General features: G+C 35.9%; 12 non-coding genes across 12 annotated transcripts; all 12 read left to right on the top strand.

Annotated features, from left to right (window-relative positions):
- Nucleotides 1-142: 142 nt before the first annotated feature.
- On the top strand, nt 143-215 carry TRNAK-UUU (transfer RNA lysine (anticodon UUU)). The gene has a single exon. It is a non-coding gene; the product is annotated as a tRNA-Lys (tRNA).
- A 5,512-nt stretch (nt 216-5,727) lies between these two features.
- On the top strand, nt 5,728-5,800 carry TRNAK-UUU (transfer RNA lysine (anticodon UUU)). The gene has a single exon. It is a non-coding gene; the product is annotated as a tRNA-Lys (tRNA).
- A 299-nt stretch (nt 5,801-6,099) lies between these two features.
- Nucleotides 6,100-6,172, top strand: TRNAK-UUU (transfer RNA lysine (anticodon UUU)). The gene has a single exon. It is a non-coding gene; the product is annotated as a tRNA-Lys (tRNA).
- A 300-nt stretch (nt 6,173-6,472) lies between these two features.
- On the top strand, nt 6,473-6,545 carry TRNAK-UUU (transfer RNA lysine (anticodon UUU)). Its single transcript has one exon. It is a non-coding gene; the product is annotated as a tRNA-Lys (tRNA).
- A 4,019-nt stretch (nt 6,546-10,564) lies between these two features.
- On the top strand, nt 10,565-10,637 carry TRNAK-UUU (transfer RNA lysine (anticodon UUU)). Its single transcript has one exon. It is a non-coding gene; the product is annotated as a tRNA-Lys (tRNA).
- Nucleotides 10,638-11,309: 672 nt separating this feature from the next.
- Nucleotides 11,310-11,382, top strand: TRNAE-UUC (transfer RNA glutamic acid (anticodon UUC)). The gene has a single exon. It is a non-coding gene; the product is annotated as a tRNA-Glu (tRNA).
- Nucleotides 11,383-12,795: 1,413 nt separating this feature from the next.
- On the top strand, nt 12,796-12,868 carry TRNAK-UUU (transfer RNA lysine (anticodon UUU)). Its single transcript has one exon. It is a non-coding gene; the product is annotated as a tRNA-Lys (tRNA).
- Nucleotides 12,869-13,540: 672 nt separating this feature from the next.
- On the top strand, nt 13,541-13,613 carry TRNAK-UUU (transfer RNA lysine (anticodon UUU)). The gene has a single exon. It is a non-coding gene; the product is annotated as a tRNA-Lys (tRNA).
- Nucleotides 13,614-14,286: 673 nt separating this feature from the next.
- TRNAK-UUU (transfer RNA lysine (anticodon UUU)) lies at nt 14,287-14,359 on the top strand. The gene has a single exon. It is a non-coding gene; the product is annotated as a tRNA-Lys (tRNA).
- Nucleotides 14,360-15,031: 672 nt separating this feature from the next.
- Nucleotides 15,032-15,104, top strand: TRNAE-UUC (transfer RNA glutamic acid (anticodon UUC)). Its single transcript has one exon. It is a non-coding gene; the product is annotated as a tRNA-Glu (tRNA).
- Nucleotides 15,105-16,517: 1,413 nt separating this feature from the next.
- Nucleotides 16,518-16,590, top strand: TRNAK-UUU (transfer RNA lysine (anticodon UUU)). Its single transcript has one exon. It is a non-coding gene; the product is annotated as a tRNA-Lys (tRNA).
- A 672-nt stretch (nt 16,591-17,262) lies between these two features.
- On the top strand, nt 17,263-17,335 carry TRNAK-UUU (transfer RNA lysine (anticodon UUU)). The gene has a single exon. It is a non-coding gene; the product is annotated as a tRNA-Lys (tRNA).
- Nucleotides 17,336-17,626: the final 291 nt, after the last annotated feature.

Below are 17,626 nucleotides of genomic sequence, written 5' to 3'. Positions count from 1 at the left end.
AGATGATCTATGCTGGAAATAGGATAGACACTTTCATATTCTAGAATCACCCATAAATCCCTAATTGAACACTCTCACTTAAAGGAGATCTATTCTTATATACATTAATTCCAATTTGGGGTACAGCATTATGTTTCAGACAGCCTGGATAGCTCAGTCGGTAGAGCATCAGACTTTTAATCTGAGGGTCCAGGGTTCAAGTCCCTGTTCAGGCAAAGAATTTCTTGGAAAAGTATGCATCGTTCACATACGTATCATCATGATCGTAAGAGTTTGACACTTTTGTTTGGATTTTCTAGATTTTTGCTTAATGCCAAAACTGCAAATGTACAATCGACTTTTACCATTATTCTGTAACTATTAGCACCCTAGATGATCTATGCTGGAAATAGGATTAGACACTTTGCATATTCTAGAATCACCCATGAATCCCTAATTGACCACTCTCACTTAAAGGAGATGTATTCTTATGTTCATTAATTCCGATTTGGGGTACAGCATTATGTTTTGGAGAACCTGGATAGCTCAGTCGGTAGAGCATCAGACTTTTAATCTGAGGGTTCAGGGTTCAAGTCCCTGTTCAGGCGGAGAAGTTGCTTTGAAAAGTATGCATCATTCATATACGTATGATGTTGATCATAAAAGTTTGAAACTTTTGTATGGATTTTCTAGATTTTTGCTTAATGCCAAAACTGCAAATGTACAATCGAATTTTACCATTATTCTGTAACTATTAGCACCCTAGATGATCTATGCTGGAAATAGGATTAGACACTTTGCATATTCTAGAATCACCCATAAAACCATACTTGAACACTCTCTCGTAAAGCAGATCTATTCACATGTACATTAATTCCGATTTGAGGTACAGTATTGTATTTTTTAGAGCCTGGATAGCTCAGTCGGTAGTGCATCAGACTTTTAATCTGAGGGTCCAGGGTTCAAGTCCCTGTTCAGGCGGAGAATTTTTTTTGAAAAGTATGTATCATTCACATACGTATCATGTTGATATTAAGAGATTGACATTTTTGTTTGGATTTTCTAGATTTTTACTTAATGCCAAAACTGCAAATGTACAATCGACTTTTACCATTATTCTGTAAATATTAGCATCCCAGATGATCTATGCTGGAAATAGGATAGACACTTTGCATATTCTAGAATAACCCATAAATCCCTAATTGAACACTCTCACTTAAAGGAGATGTATTCTTATGTACATTAATTCCGATTTGGGGTACAGCATTATGTTTTGGAGAGCATGGATAGCTCAGTCAGTAGAGCATCAGACTTTCAATCTGGGGGTCTAGGGTTCAGGTTCCTGTTCAGGCGGAGAGTTTCTTTGAAAAGTGTGCATCATTCTCTTACGTATCATCTTGATCGTAAGAGTTTGACACTTTTGTTTGGATTTTTTAGATTTTTGCTTAATGCCAAAACTGCAAATGTACAATCGAATTTTAACATTATTCTGTAACTATTAGCACCCTAGATGATCTATGCTGGAAATAGGATTAGACACTTTGCATATTCTAGAATCACCCATAAAACCATAATTGAAAACTCTCTCTTAAAGCAGATCTATTCACATGTACATTAATTCCGATTTGAGGTACAGTATTTCATTTTGTAGAGCTTGGATAGCTCAGTCGGTAGAGCATCAGACTTTTAATCTGAGGGTCCAGGGTTCAAGTCCCTGTTCAGGCGAAGAATTTCTTGGAAAAGTATGCATCATTCACATACGTATCATCATGATCGTAAGAGTTTGACACTTTTGTTTGGATTTTCTAGATTTTTGCTTAATGCCAAAACTGCAAATGTACAATCGACTTTTACCATTATTCCGTAACTATTAGCACCCTAGATGATCTATGCTGGAAATAGGATTAGACACTTTGCATATTCTAGAATCACCCATGAATCCCTAATTGAACACTCTCACTTAAAGGAGATGTATTCTTATGTACATTAATTCCGATTTGGGGTACAGCATTATGTTTCGGAGAGTCTGGATAGCTCAGTCGGTAGAGCATCAGACTTTTAATCTGAGGGTCCAGGGTTCAAGTCTCTGTTCAGGCAGAGAATTTTTTTGAAAAGTATGTATCATTCACATACGTATCATGTTGATCGTAAGAGTTTGACACTTTTGTTTGGATTTTTTAGATTTTTGCTTAATGCCAAAACTGTAAATGTACAATCGAATTTTAACATTATTCTGTAACTATTAGCACCCTAGATGATCTGTGCTGGAAATAGGATTAGACACTTTGCATATTCTAGAATCACCCATGAAACCATAATTGAACACTCTCTCTTAAAGCAGATCTATTCACATGTACATTAATTCCGATTTGAGGTACAGCATTATATTTTGTAGAGCCTGGATAGCTCAGTCGGTAGAGCATCGAACTTTTAATCTGAGGGTCCAGGGTTCAAGTCCCTGTTCAGGCGGAGAGTTGCTTTGAAAAGTATGCATCATTCACATACGTATGATGTTGATCAAAAGAGTTTGAAACTTTTGTTTGGATTTTCTAGATTTTTGCTTAATGCCAAAACTGCAAATGTACAATCGAATTTTACCATTATTCTGTAACTTTTAGCACCCTAGATGATCTATGCTGGAAATAGGATTAGACACTTTGCATATTCTAGAATCACCCATAAAACCATAATTGAACACTCTCTCTTAAAGCAGATCAATTCACATGTACATTAATTCCGATTTGAGGTATAGTATTATATTTTTTAGATCCTGGATAGCTCAGTCGGTAGAGCATCAGACTTTTAATCAGAGGGTCCAGGGTTCAAGTCCCTGTTCAGGAGGAGAATTTTTTTGAAAAGTATGTATCATTCACATACGTATCATGTTGATATTAGGAGATTGACACTTTTGTTTGGATTTTCTAGATTTTTACTTAATGCCAAAACTGCAAATGTACAATCGACTTTTACCATTATTCTGTAAATATTAGCATCCCAGATGATCTATGCTGGAAATAGGATAGACACTTTGCATATTCTAGAATAACCCACAAATCCCTAATTGAACACTCTCACTTAAAGGAGATGTATTCTTATGTACATTAATTCCGATTTGGGGTACAGCATTATATTTCGGAGGGCCTGGAAAGCTCAGTCGGTAGAGCATCAGACTTTTAATCTGAGGGTCCAGGGTTCAAGTCCCTGTTCAGGCGGAGAATTGCTTTGAAAAGTATGCATAATTCACATTCGTATCATCTTGATCGTAAGAGTTTGACACTTTTGTTTGGATTTTCTAGATTTTTGCTTAATGCCAAAACTGCAAATGTACAATCGACTTTTACCATTATTCTGTAACTATTAGCACCCTAGATGATCTATGCTGGAAATAGGATTAGACACTTTGCATATTCTAGAATCACCCATAAAACCATAATTGAAAACTCTCTCTTAAAGCAGATCTATTCACATGTACATTAATTCCGATTTGAGGTACAGTATTTTATTTTGTAGAGCCTGGACAGCTCAGTCGGTAGAGCATCAGACTTTTAATCTGAGGGTCCAGGGTTCAAGTCTCTGTTAAGGCGGAGAATTTTTTTGAAAAGTATGTATCATTCACATACGTATCATCATGATCGTAAGAGTTTGACACTTTTGTTTGGATTTTCTAGATTTTTGCTTAATGCCAAAACTGCAAATGTACAATCGACTTTTACCATTATTCTGTAACTATTAGCACCCTAGATGATCTATGCTGGAAATAGGATTAGACACTTTGCATATTCTAGAATAACCCATAAATCCCTAATTGAACACTCTCACTTAAAGGAGATGTATTCTTATGTACATTAATTCCGATTTGGGGTACAGCATTATATTTCGGAGGGCCTGGAAAGCTCAGTCGGTAGAGCATCAGACTTTTAATCTGAGGGTCCAGGGTTCAAGTCCCTGTTCAGGCGAAGAATTTCTTGGAAAAGTATGCATCATTCACATACGTATCATCATGATCGTAAGAGTTTGACACTTTTGTTTGGATTTTCTAGATTTTTGCTTAATGCCAAAACTGCAAATGTACAATCGACTTTTACCATTATTCTGTAACTATTAGCACCCTAGATGATCTATGCTGGAAATAGGATTAGACACTTTGCATATTCTAGAATCACCCATGAATCCCTAATTGAACACTCTCACTTAAAGGAGATGTATTCTTATGTACATTAATTCCGATTTGGGGTACAGCATTATGTTTTGGAGAGCCTGGATAGCTCAGTCGGTAGAGCATCAGACTTTTAATCTGAGGGTCCAGGGTTCAAGTTCCATGTTCAGGCGTAGAAGTTGCTTTGAAAAGTATGCATCATTCATATACGTATGATGTTCATCATAAAAGTTTGGAACTTTTGTTTGGATTTTCTAGATTTTTGCTTAATGCCAAAACAAAACAAAAAATGTACAATCGAATTTTACCATTATTCTGTAACTATTAGCACCCTAGATGATCTATGCTGGAAATAGAATTAGACACTTTGCATATTCTAGAATCACCCATAAAACCATAATTGAACACTCTCTCGTAAAGCAGATCTATTCACATGTACATTAATTCCGATTTGAGGTACAGTATTATATTTTTTAGAGCCTGGATAGCTCATTCGGTAGAGCATCAGACTTTTAATCTGAGGGTCCAGGGTTCAAGTCTCTGTTCAGGCGGAGAATTTTTTTGAAAAGTATGTATCATTCACATACGTATCATGTTGATCGTAAGAGTTTGACACTTTTGTTTGGATTTTTTAGATTTTTGCTTAATGCCAAAACTGCAAATGTACAATCGAATTTTAACATTATTCTGTAACTATTAGCACCCTAGATGATCTGTGCTGGAAATAGGATTAAACACTTTGCATATTCTAGAATCACCCATGAAACCATAATTGAACACTCTCTCTTAAAGCAGATCTATTCACATGTACATTAATTCCGATTTGAGGTACAGTATTAAATTTTGTAGAGCCTGGATGGCTCAGTCGGTAGAGCATCGAATTTTTAATCTGAGGGTCCAGGGTTCAAGTCCCTGTTCAGGCGGAGAGTTGCTTTGAAAAGTATGCATCATTCACATACGTATGATGTTGATCAAAAGAGTTTGAAACTTTTGTTTGGATTTTCTAAATTTTTGCTTAATGCCAAAACTGCAAATGTACTATCGAATTTTACCATTATTCTGTAACTTTTAGCACCCTAGATGATCTATGCTGGAAATAGGATTAGACACTTTGCATATTCTAGAATCACCCATAAAACCATAATTGAACACTCTCGCTTAAAGCAGAGCTATTCACATGCACATTAATTCCGATTTGAGGTACAGTGTTATATTCTGTAGAGCCTGGATATCTCAGTCGGTAGAGCATCAGACTTTTAATCTTAGGGTCCATGGTTCAAGTCCCTGTTCAGGCAGAGAATTTTTTTGAAAAGTATGTATCATTCACATACGTATCATGTTGATCTTAAGAGTTTGAGACTTTTGTTTGCATTTTTTAGATTTTTGCTTAATGCCAAAACTGCAAATGAACAATCGACTTTTACCATTATTCTGTAAATATTATCACCCCAGATGATCTATGCTGGAAATAGTATAGACACTTTCATATTCTAGAATCACCCATAAATCCCTAATTGAACACTCTCACTTAAAGGAGATCTATTCTTATATACATTAATTCCAATTAGGGGTACAGCATTATGTTTCAGAGAGCCTGGATAGCTCAGTCGGTAGAGCATCAGACTTTTAATCTGAGGGTCCAGGGTTCAAGTCCCTGTTCAGGCGAAGAATTTCTTGGAAAAGTATGCATCATTCACATACGTATCATCATGATCATAAGAGTTTGACACTTTTGTTTGGATTTTCTAGATTTTTGCTTAATTCCAAAACTGCAAATGTACAATCGACTTTTACCATTATTCTGTAACTATTAGCACCCTAGATGATCTATGCTGGAAATAGGATTAGACACTTTGCATATTCTAGAATCACCCATGAATCCCTAATTGAACACTCTCACTTAAAGGAGATGTATTCTTATGTACATTAATTCCGATTTGGGGTACAGCATTATGTTTTGGAGAGCCTGGATAGCTCAGTCGGTAGAGCATCAGACTTTTAATCTGAGGGTCCAGGGTTCAAGTCCCTGTTCAGGCGGAGAAGTTGCTTTGAAAAGTGTGCATCATTCACATACGTATGATGTTGATCGTAAAAGTTTGAAACTTTTGTTTGGATTTTCTAGATTTTTGCTTAATGCCAAAACTGCAAATGTACAATCGAATTTTACCATTATTCTGTAACTATTAGCACCCTAGATGATCTATGCTGGAAATAGGATTAGACACTTTGCATATTTTAGAATCACCCATAAAACCATAATTGAACACTCTCTCGTAAAGCAGATCTATTCACATGTACATTAATTCCGATTTGAGGTACAGTATTATATTTTTTAGAGCCTGGATAGCTCAGTCGGTAGAGCATCAGACTTTTAATCTGAGGGTCCAGGGTTCAAGTCCCTGTTCAGGCAGAGAATTTTTTTTTGAAAAGTATGTATCATTCACATACGTATCATCATGATCATAAGAGTTTGACACTTTTGTTTGGATTTTCTAGATTTTTGCTTAATGCCAAAACTGCAAATGTACAATCGAATTTTAACATTATTCTGTAACTATTAGCACCCTAGATGATCTGTGCTGGAAATAGGATTAAACACTTTGCATATTCTAGAATCACCCATGAAACCATAATTGAACACTCTCTCTTAAAGCAGATCTATTCACATGTACATTAATTCCGATTTGAGGTACAGTATTATATTTTGTAGAGCCTGCATAGCTCAGTCGGTAGAGCATCGATCTTTTGATCTGAGGGTCCAGGGTTCAAGTCCCTGTTCAGGCGGAGAGTTGCTTTGAAAAGTATGCATCATTCACATACGTATGATGTTGATCAAAAGAGTTTGAAACTTTTGTTTGGATTTTCTAGATTTTTGCTTAATGCCAAAACTGCAAATGTACAATCGAATTTTACCATTATTCTGTAACTTTTAGCACCCTAGATGATCTATGCTGGAAATAGGATTAGACACTTTGCATATTCTAGAATCACCCATAAAACCATAATTGTACACTCTCGCTTAAAGCAGATCTATTCACATGTACATTAATTCCGATTTGAGGTACAGTATTATGTTTTGTAGACCCTGGATAGCTCAGTCGGTAAAGCATCGAACTTTTAATCTGAGGGTCCAGGGTTCAAGTCCCTGTTCAGGCGGAGAGTTGCTTTGAAAAGTATGCATCATTCACATACGTATGATGTTGATCAAAAGAGTTTGAAACTTTTGTTTGGATTTTCTAGATTTTTGCTTAATGCCAAAACTGCAAATGTACAATCGAATTTTACCATTATTCTGTAACTTTTAGCACCCGATATGATCTATGCTGGAAATAGGATTAGACACTTTGCATATTCTAGAATCACCCATAAAACCATAATTGAACACTCTCTCGTAAAGCAGATCTATTCACATGTACATTAATTCCGATTTGAGGTACAGTATTTTTTTTTTAAGAGCCTGGATAGCTCAGTCGGTAGAACATCAGACTTTTAGTCTGAGGGTCCAGGGTTCAAGTCCCTGTTCAGGCGGAGAATTTTTTTGAAAAGTATGTATCATTCACATACGTATCATGTTGATATTAAGAGATTGACACTTTTGTTTGGATTTTCTAGATTTTTGCTTAATGCCAAAACTGCAAATGTACAATCGACTTTTACCATTATTCTGTAAATATTATCACCCCAGATGATCTATGCTGGAAATAGGATAGACACTTTCATATTCTAGAATCACCCATAAATCCCTATTTGAACACTCTCACTTAAAGGAGATCTATTCTTATATACATTAATTCCAATTTGGGGTACAGCATTATGTTTCAGAGAGCCTGGATAGCTCAGTCGGTAGAGCATCCGACTTTTAATCTGAGGGTCCAGGGTTCAAGTCCCTGTTCAGGCGAAGAATTTCTTGGAAAAGTATGCATCATTCACATACGTATCATCATGATCGTAAGAGTTTGACACTTTTGTTTGGATTTTCTAGATTTTTGCTTAATGCCAAAACTGCAAATGTACAATCAACTTTTACCATTATTCTGTAACTATTAGCACCCTAGATGATCTGTGCTGGAAATAGGATTAGACACTTTGCATATTCTAGAATCACCCATGAATCCCTAATTGAACACTCTCACTTAAAGGAGATGTATTCTTATGTACATTAATTCCAATTTGGGGTACAGCATTATGTTTTGGAGAGCCTGGATAGCTCAGTCGGTAGAGCATCAGACTTTTAATCTGAGGGTCCAGGTTTCAAGTCCCTGTTCAGGCGTAGAAGTTGCTTTGAAAAGTATACATCATTCATATACGTATGATGTTCATCATAAAAGTTTGGAACTTTTGTTTGGATTTTCTAGATTTTTGCTTAATGCCAAAACTGCAAATGTACAATCGAATTTTACCATTATTCTGTAACTATTAGCACCCTAGATTATCTATGCTGGAAATAGAATTAGACACTTTGCATATTCTAGAATCACCCATAAAACCATAATTGAACACTCTCTCGTAAAGCAGATCTATTCACATGTACATTAATTCCGATTTGAGGTACAGTATTATATTTTTTAGAGCCTGGATAGCTCAGTCGGTAGAGCATCAGACTTTTAATCTGAGGGTCCAGGGTTCAAGTCTCTGTTCAGGCGGAGAATTTTTTTGAAAAGTATGTATCATTCACATACGTATCATGTTGATCGTAAGAGTTTGACACTTTTGTTTGGATTTTTTAGATTTTTGCTTAATGCCAAAACTCCAAATGTACAATCGAATTTTAACATTATTCTGTAACTCTTAGCACCCTAGATGATCTGTGCTGGAAATAGGATTAAACACTTTGCATATTCTAGAATCACCCATGAAACCATAATTGAACACTCTCTCTTAAAGCAGATCTATTCACATGTACATTAATTCCGATTTGAGGTACAGTGTTATATTTTGTAGAGCCTGGATAGCTCAGTCGGTAGAGCATCGATCTTTTAATCTTAGGGTCCAGGGTTCAAGTCCCTGTTCAGGCGGAGAGTTGCTTTGAAAAGTATGCATCATTCACATACGTATGATGTTGATCAAAAGAGTTTGAAACTTTTGTTTGGATTTTCTAGATTTTTGCTTAATGCCAAAACTGCAAATGTACAATCGAATTTTACCATTATTCTGTAACTTTTAGCACCCTAGATGATCTATGCTGGAAATAGGATTAGACACTTTGCATATTCTAGAATCACCCATAAAACCATAATTGAACACTCTCGCTTAAAGCAGATCTATTCACATGTACATTAATTCCGATTTGAGGTACAGTATTATATTTTGTAGACCCTGGATAGCTCAGTCGGTAAAGCATCGAACTTTTAATCTGAGGGTCCAGGGTTCAAGTCCCTGTTCAGGCGGAGAGTTGCTTTGAAAAGTATGCATCATTCACATACGTATGATGTTGATCAAAAGAGTTTGAAACTTTTGTTTGGATTTTCTAGATTTTTGCTTAATGCCAAAACTGCAAATGTACAATCGAATTTTACCATTATTCTGTAACTTTTAGCACCCTAGATGATCTATGCTGGAAATAGGATTAGACACTTTGCATATTCTAGAATCACCCATAAAACCATAATTGAACACTCTCTCTTAAAGCAGATCTATTCACATGTACATTTATTCCGATTTGAGGTACAGTATTTTTTTTTTTTAGAGCCTGGATAGCTCAGTCGGTAGAACATCAGACTTTTAATCTGAGGGTCCAGAGTTCAAGTCCCTGTTCAGGCGGAGAATTTTTTTGAAAAGTATGTATCATTCACATACGTATCATGTTGATATTAAGAGATTGACACTTTTGTTTGGATTTTCTAGATTTTTGCTTAATGCCAAAACTGCAAATGTACAATCGACTTTTACCATTATTCTGTAAATATTATCACCCCAGATGATCTATGCTGGAAATAGGATAGACACTTTCATATTCTAGAATCACCCATAAATCCCTAATTGAACACTCTCACTTAAAGGAGATCTATTCTTATATACATTAATTCCAATTTGGGGTACAGCATTATGTTTCAGAGAGCCTGGATAGCTCAGTCGGTAGAGCATCCGACTTTTAATCTGAGGGTCCAGGGTTCAAGTCCCTGTTCAGGCGAAGAATTTCTTGGAAAAGTATGCATCATTCACATACGTATCATCATGATCGTAAGAGTTTGACACTTTTGTTTGGATTTTCTAGATTTTTGCTTAATGCCAAAACTGCAAATGTACAATCAACTTTTACCATTATTCTGTAACTATTAGCACCCTAGATGATCTGTGCTGGAAATAGGATTAGACACTTTGCATATTCTAGAATCACCCATGAATCCCTAATTGAACACTCTCACTTAAAGGAGATGTATTCTTATGTACATTAATTCCAATTTGGGGTACAGCATTATGTTTCAGAGAGCCTGGATAGCTCAGTCGGTAGAGCATCAGACTTTTAATCTGAGGGTCCAGGGTTCAAGTCCCTGTTCAGGCGTAGAAGTTGCTTTGAAAAGTATGCATCATTCATATACGTATGATGTTCATCATAAAAGTTTGGAACTTTTGTTTGGATTTTCTAGATTTTTGCTTAATGCCAAAACTGCAAATGTACAATCGAATTTTACCATTATTCTGTAACTATTAGCACCCTATATTATCTATGCTGGAAATAGAATTAGACACTTTGCATATTCTAGAATCACCCATAAAACCATAATTGAACACGCTCTCGTAAAGCAGATCTATTCACATGTACATTAATTCCGATTTGAGGTACAGTATTATATTTTTTAGAGCCTATATAGCTCAGTCGGTAGAGCATCAGACTTTTAATCTGAGGGTCCAGGGTTCAAGTCTCTGTTCAGGCGGAGAATTTTTTTGAAAAGTATGTATCATTCACATACGTATCATGTTGATCGTAAGAGTTTGACACTTTTGTTTGGATTTTTTAGATTTTTGCTTAATGCCAAAACTGCAAATGTACAATCGAATTTTAACATTATTCTGTAACTATTAGCACCCTAGATGATCTGTGCTGGAAATAGGATTAAACACTTTGCATATTCTAGAATCACCCATGAAACCATAATTGAACACTCTCTCTTAAAGCAGATCTATTCACATGTACATTAATTCCGATTTGAGGTACAGTATTAATTTTTGTAGAGCCTGGATGGCTCAGTCGGTAGAGCATCGAACTTTCAATCTGAGGGTCCAGGGTTCAAGTCCCTGTTGAGGCGGAGAGTTGCTTTGAAAAGTATGCATCATTCACATACGTATGATGTTGATCAAAAGAGTTTGAAACTTTTGTTTAGATTTTCTAGATTTTTGCTTAATGCCAAAACTGCAAATGTACAATCGAATTTTACCATTATTCTGTAACTTTTAGCACCCTAGATGATCTATGCTGGAAATAGGATTAGACACTTTGCATATTCTAGAATCACCCATAAAACCATAATTGAACACTCTCGCTTAAAGCAGAGCTATTCACATGCACATTAATTCCGATTTGAGGTACAGTGTTATATTCTGTAGAGCCTGGATATCTCAGTCGGTAGAGCATCAGGCTTTTAATCTTAGGATCCATGGTTCAAGTCCCTGTTCAGGCAGAGAATTTTTTTGAAAAGTATGTATCATTCACATACGTATCATGTTGATCTTAAGAGTTTGAGACTTTTGTTTGCATTTTTTAGATTTTTGCTTAATGCCAAAACTGCAAATGTACAATCGAATTTTAACATTATTCTGTAACTATTAGCACCCTAGATGATCTGTGCTGGAAATAGGATTAAACACTTTGCATATTCTAGAATCACCCATGAAACCATAATTGAACACTCTCTCTTAAAGCAGATCTATTCACATGTACATTAATTCCGATTTGAGGTACAGTATTAAATTTTGTAGAGCCTGGATGGCTCAGTCGGTAGAGCATCGAACTTTTAATCTGAGGGTCCAGGGTTCAAGTCCCTGTTGAGGCGGAGAGGTGCTTTGAAAAGTATGCATCATTCACATACGTATGATGTTGATCAAAAGAGTTTGAAACTTTCGTTTGGATTTTCTAGATTTTTGCTTAATGCCAAAACTGCCAATGTACAATCGAATTTTACCATTATTCTGTAACTTTTAGCACCCTAGATGATCTATGCTGGAAATAGGATTAGACACTTTGCATATTCTAGAATCACCCATAAAACCATAATTGAACACTCTCGCTTAAAGCAGAGCTATTCACATGCACATTAATTCCGATTTGAGGTACAGTGTTATATTCTGTAGAGCCTGGATATCTCAGTCGGTAGAGCATCAGACTTTTAATCTTAGGGTCCATGGTTCAAGTCCCTGTTCAGGCAGAGAATTTTTTTGAAAAGTATGTATCATTCACATACGTATCATGTTGATCTTAAGAGTTTGAGACTTTTGTTTGCATTTTTTAGATTTTTGCTTAATGCCAAAACTGCAAATGTACAATCGACTTTTACCATTATTCTGTAAATATTATCACCCCAGATGATCTATGCTGGAAATAGTATAGACACTTTCATATTCTAGAATCACCCATAAATTCCTAATTGAACACTCTCACTTAAAGGAGATCTATTCTTATATACATTAATTCCAATTTGGGGTACAGCATTATGTTTCAGAGAGCCTGGATAGCTCAGTCGGTAGAGCATCAGACTTTTAATCTGAGGGTCCAGGGTTCAAGTCCCTGTTCAGGCGAAGAATTTCTTGGAAAAGTATGCATCATTCACATACGTATCATCATGATCATAAGAGTTTGACACTTTTGTTTGGATTTTCTAGATTTTTGCTTAATGCCAAAACTGCAAATGTACAATCGACTTTTACCATTATTCTGTAACTATTAGCACCCTAGATGATCTATGCTGGAAATAGGATTAGACACTTTGCATATTCTAGAATCACCCATGAATCCCTAATTGAACACTCTCACTTAAAGGAGATGTATTCTTATGTACATTAATTCCGATTTGGGGTACAGCATTATGTTTTGGAGATCCTGGATAGCTCAGTCGGTAGAGCATCAGACTTTTAATCTGAGGGTCCAGGGTTCAAGTCCCTGTTCAGGCGGAGAAGTTGCTTTGAAAAGTGTGCATCATTCATATACGTATGATGTTGATCGTAAAAGTTTGAAACTTTTGTTTGGATTTTCTAGATTTTTGCTTAATGCCAAAACTGCAAATGTACAATCGAATTTTACCATTATTCTGTAACTATTAGCACCCTAGATGATCTATGCTGGAAATAGGATTAGACACTTTGCATATTCTAGAATCACCCATAAAACCATAATTGAACACTCTCTCGTAAAGCAGATCTATTCACATGTACATTAATTCCGATTTGAGGTACAGTATTATATTTTTTAGAGCCTGGATAGCTCAGTCGGTAGAGCATCAGACTTTTAATCTGAGGGTCCAGGGTTCAAGTCCCTGTTCAGGCAGAGAATTTTTTTTTGAAAAGTATGTATCATTCACATACGTATCATCATGATCATAAGAGTTTGACACTTTTGTTTGGATTTTTTAGATTTTTGCTTAATGCCAAAACTGCAAATGTACAATCGAATTTTAACATTATTCTGTAACTATTAGCACCCTAGATGATCTGTGCTGGAAATAGGATTAAACACTTTGCATATTCTAGAATCACCCATGAAACCATAATTGAACACTCTCTCTTAAAGCGGATCTATTCACATGTACATTAATTCCGATTTGAGGTACAGCATTATATTTTGTAGAGCCTGGATAGCTCAGTCGGTAGAGCATCGATCTTTTAATCTGAGGGTCCAGGGTTCAAGTCCCTGTTCAGGCGGAGAGTTGCTTTGAAAAGTATGCATCATTCACATACGTATGATGTTGATCAAAAGAGTTTGAAACTTTTGTTTGGATTTTCTAGATTTTTGCTTAATGCCAAAACTGCAAATGTACAATCGAATTTTACCATTATTCTGTAACTATTAGCACCCTAGATGATCTATGCTGGAAATAGGATTAGACACTTTGCATATTCTAGAATCACCCATGAATCCCTAATTGAACACTCTCACTTAAAGGAGATGTATTCTTATGTACATTAATTCCGATTTGGGGTACAGCATTATGTTTTGGAGAGCCTGGATAGCTCAGTCGGTAGAGCATCAGACTTTTAATCTGAGGGTCCAGGGTTCAAGTCCCTGTTCAGGCGTAGAAGTTGCTTTGAAAAGTATGCATCATTCATATACGTATGATGTTCATCATAAAAGTTTGGAACTTTTGTTTGGATTTTCTAGATTTTTGCTTAATGCCAAAACTGCAAATGTACAATCGAATTTTACCATTATTCTGTAACTATTAGCACCCTAGATGATCTATGCTGGAAATAGAATTAGACACTTTGCATATTCTAGAATCACCCATAAAACCATAATTGAACACTCTCTCGTAAAGCAGATCTATTCACATGTACATTAATTCCGATTTGAGGTACAGTATTATATTTTTTAGAGCCTGGATAGCTCAGTCGGTAGAGCATCAGACTTTTAATCTGAGGGTCCAGGGTTCAAGTCTCTGTTCAGGCGGAGAATTTTTTTGAAAAGTATGTATCATTCACATACGTATCATGTTGATCGTAAGAGTTTGACACTTTTGTTTGGATTTTTTAGATTTTTGCTTAATGCCAAAACTGCAAATGTACAATCGAATTTTAACATTATTCTGTAACTATTAGCACCCTAGATGATCTGTGCTGGAAATAGGATTAAACACTTTGCATATTCTAGAATCACCCATGAAACCATAATTGAACACTCTCTCTTAAAGCAGATCTATTCACATGTACATTAATTCCGATTTGAGGTACAGTATTAATTTTTGTAGAGCCTGGATGGCTCAGTCGGTAGAGCATCGAACTTTCAATCTGAGGGTCCAGGGTTCAAGTCCCTGTTGAGGCGGAGAGTTGCTTTGAAAAGTATGCATCATTCACATACGTATGATGTTGATCAAAAGAGTTTGAAACTTTTGTTTAGATTTTCTAGATTTTTGCTTAATGCCAAAACTGCAAATGTACAATCGAATTTTACCATTATTCTGTAACTTTTAGCACCCTAGATGATCTATGCTGGAAATAGGATTAGACACTTTGCATATTCTAGAATCACCCATAAAACCATAATTGAACACTCTCGCTTAAAGCAGAGCTATTCACATGCACATTAATTCCGATTTGAGGTACAGTGTTATATTCTGTAGAGCCTGGATATCTCAGTCGGTAGAGCATCAGGCTTTTAATCTTAGGGTCCATGGTTCAAGTCCCTGTTCAGGCAGAGAATTTTTTTGAAAAGTATGTATCATTCACATACGTATCATGTTGATCTTAAGAGTTTGAGACTTTTGTTTGCATTTTTTAGATTTTTGCTTAATGCCAAAACTGCAAATGTACAATCGAATTTTAACATTATTCTGTAACTATTAGCACCCTAGATGATCTGTGCTGGAAATAGGATTAAACACTTTGCATATTCTAGAATCACCCATGAAACCATAATTGAACACTCTCTCTTAAAGCAGATCTATTCACATGTACATTAATTCCGATTTGAGGTACAGTATTAAATTTTGTAGAGCCTGGATGGCTCAGTCGGTAGAGCATCGAACTTTTAATCTGAGGGTCCAGGGTTCAAGTCCCTGTTGAGGCGGAGAGGTGCTTTGAAAAGTATGCATCATTCACATACGTATGATGTTGATCAAAAGAGTTTGAAACTTTCGTTTGGATTTTCTAGATTTTTGCTTAATGCCAAAACTGCCAATGTACAATCGAATTTTACCATTATTCTGTAACTTTTAGCACCCTAGATGATCTATGCTGGAAATAGGATTAGACACTTTGCATATTCTAGAATCACCCATAAAACCATAATTGAACACTCTCGCTTAAAGCAGAGCTATTCACATGCACATTAATTCCGATTTGAGGTACAGTGTTATATTCTGTAGAGCCTGGATATCTCAGTCGGTAGAGCATCAGACTTTTAATCTTAGGGTCCATGGTTCAAGTCCCTGTTCAGGCAGAGAATTTTTTTGAAAAGTATGTATCATTCACATACGTATCATGTTGATCTTAAGAGTTTGAGACTTTTGTTTGCATTTTTTAGATTTTTGCTTAATGCCAAAACTGCAAATGTACAATCGACTTTTACCATTATTCTGTAAATATTATCACCCCAGATGATCTATGCTGGAAATAGTATAGACACTTTCATATTCTAGAATCACCCATAAATTCCTAATTGAACACTCTCACTTAAAGGAGATCTATTCTTATATACATTAATTCCAATTTGGGGTACAGCATTATGTTTCAGAGAGCCTGGATAGCTCAGTCGGTAGAGCATCAGACTTTTAATCTGAGGGTCCAGGGTTCAAGTCCCTGTTCAGGCGAAGAATTTCTTGGAAAAGTATGCATCATTCACATACGTATCATCATGATCATAAGAGTTTGACACTTTTGTTTGGATTTTCTAGATTTTTGCTTAATGCCAAAACTGCAAATGTACAATCGACTTTTACCATTATTCTGTAACTATTAGCACCCTAGATGATCTATGCTGGAAATAGGATTAGACACTTTGCATATTCTAGAATCACCCATGAATCCCTAATTGAACACTCTCACTTAAAGGAGATGTATTCTTATGTACATTAATTCCGATTTGGGGTACAGCATTATGTTTTGGAGATCCTGGATAGCTCAGTCGGTAGAGCATCAGACTTTTAATCTGAGGGTCCAGGGTTCAAGTCCCTGTTCAGGCGGAGAAGTTGCTTTGAAAAGTGTGCATCATTCATATACGTATGATGTTGATCGTAAAAGTTTGAAACTTTTGTTTGGATTTTCTAGATTTTTGCTTAATGCCAAAACTGCAAATGTACAATCGAATTTTACCATTATTCTGTAACTATTAGCACCCTAGATGATCTATGCTGGAAATAGGATTAGACACTTTGCATATTCTAGAATCACCCATAAAACCATAATTGAACACTCTCTCGTAAAGCAGATCTATTCACATGTACATTAATTCCGATTTGAGGTACAGTATTATATTTTTTAGAGCCTGGATAGCTCAGTCGGTAGAGCATCAGACTTTTAATCTGAGGGTCCAGGGTTCAAGTCCCTGTTCAGGCAGAGAATTTTTTTTTGAAAAGTATGTATCATTCACATACGTATCATCATGATCATAAGAGTTTGACACTTTTGTTTGGATTTTTTAGATTTTTGCTTAATGCCAAAACTGCAAATGTACAATCGAATTTTAACATTATTCTGTAACTATTAGCACCCTAGATGATCTGTGCTGGAAATAGGATTAAACACTTTGCATATTCTAGAATCACCCATGAAACCATAATTGAACACTCTCTCTTAAAGCAGATCTATTCACATGTACATTAATTCCGATTTGAGGTACAGCATTAT

Source organism: Leptodactylus fuscus, chromosome 1 (assembly GCF_031893055.1).
Source record: "Leptodactylus fuscus isolate aLepFus1 chromosome 1, aLepFus1.hap2, whole genome shotgun sequence".
In the NCBI taxonomy this organism is placed as follows: Eukaryota; Metazoa; Chordata; class Amphibia; order Anura; family Leptodactylidae; genus Leptodactylus; species Leptodactylus fuscus.
Note: the sequence above shows the minus strand (reverse complement) of the source record. Positions and strands in the feature narration are given on the sequence as shown.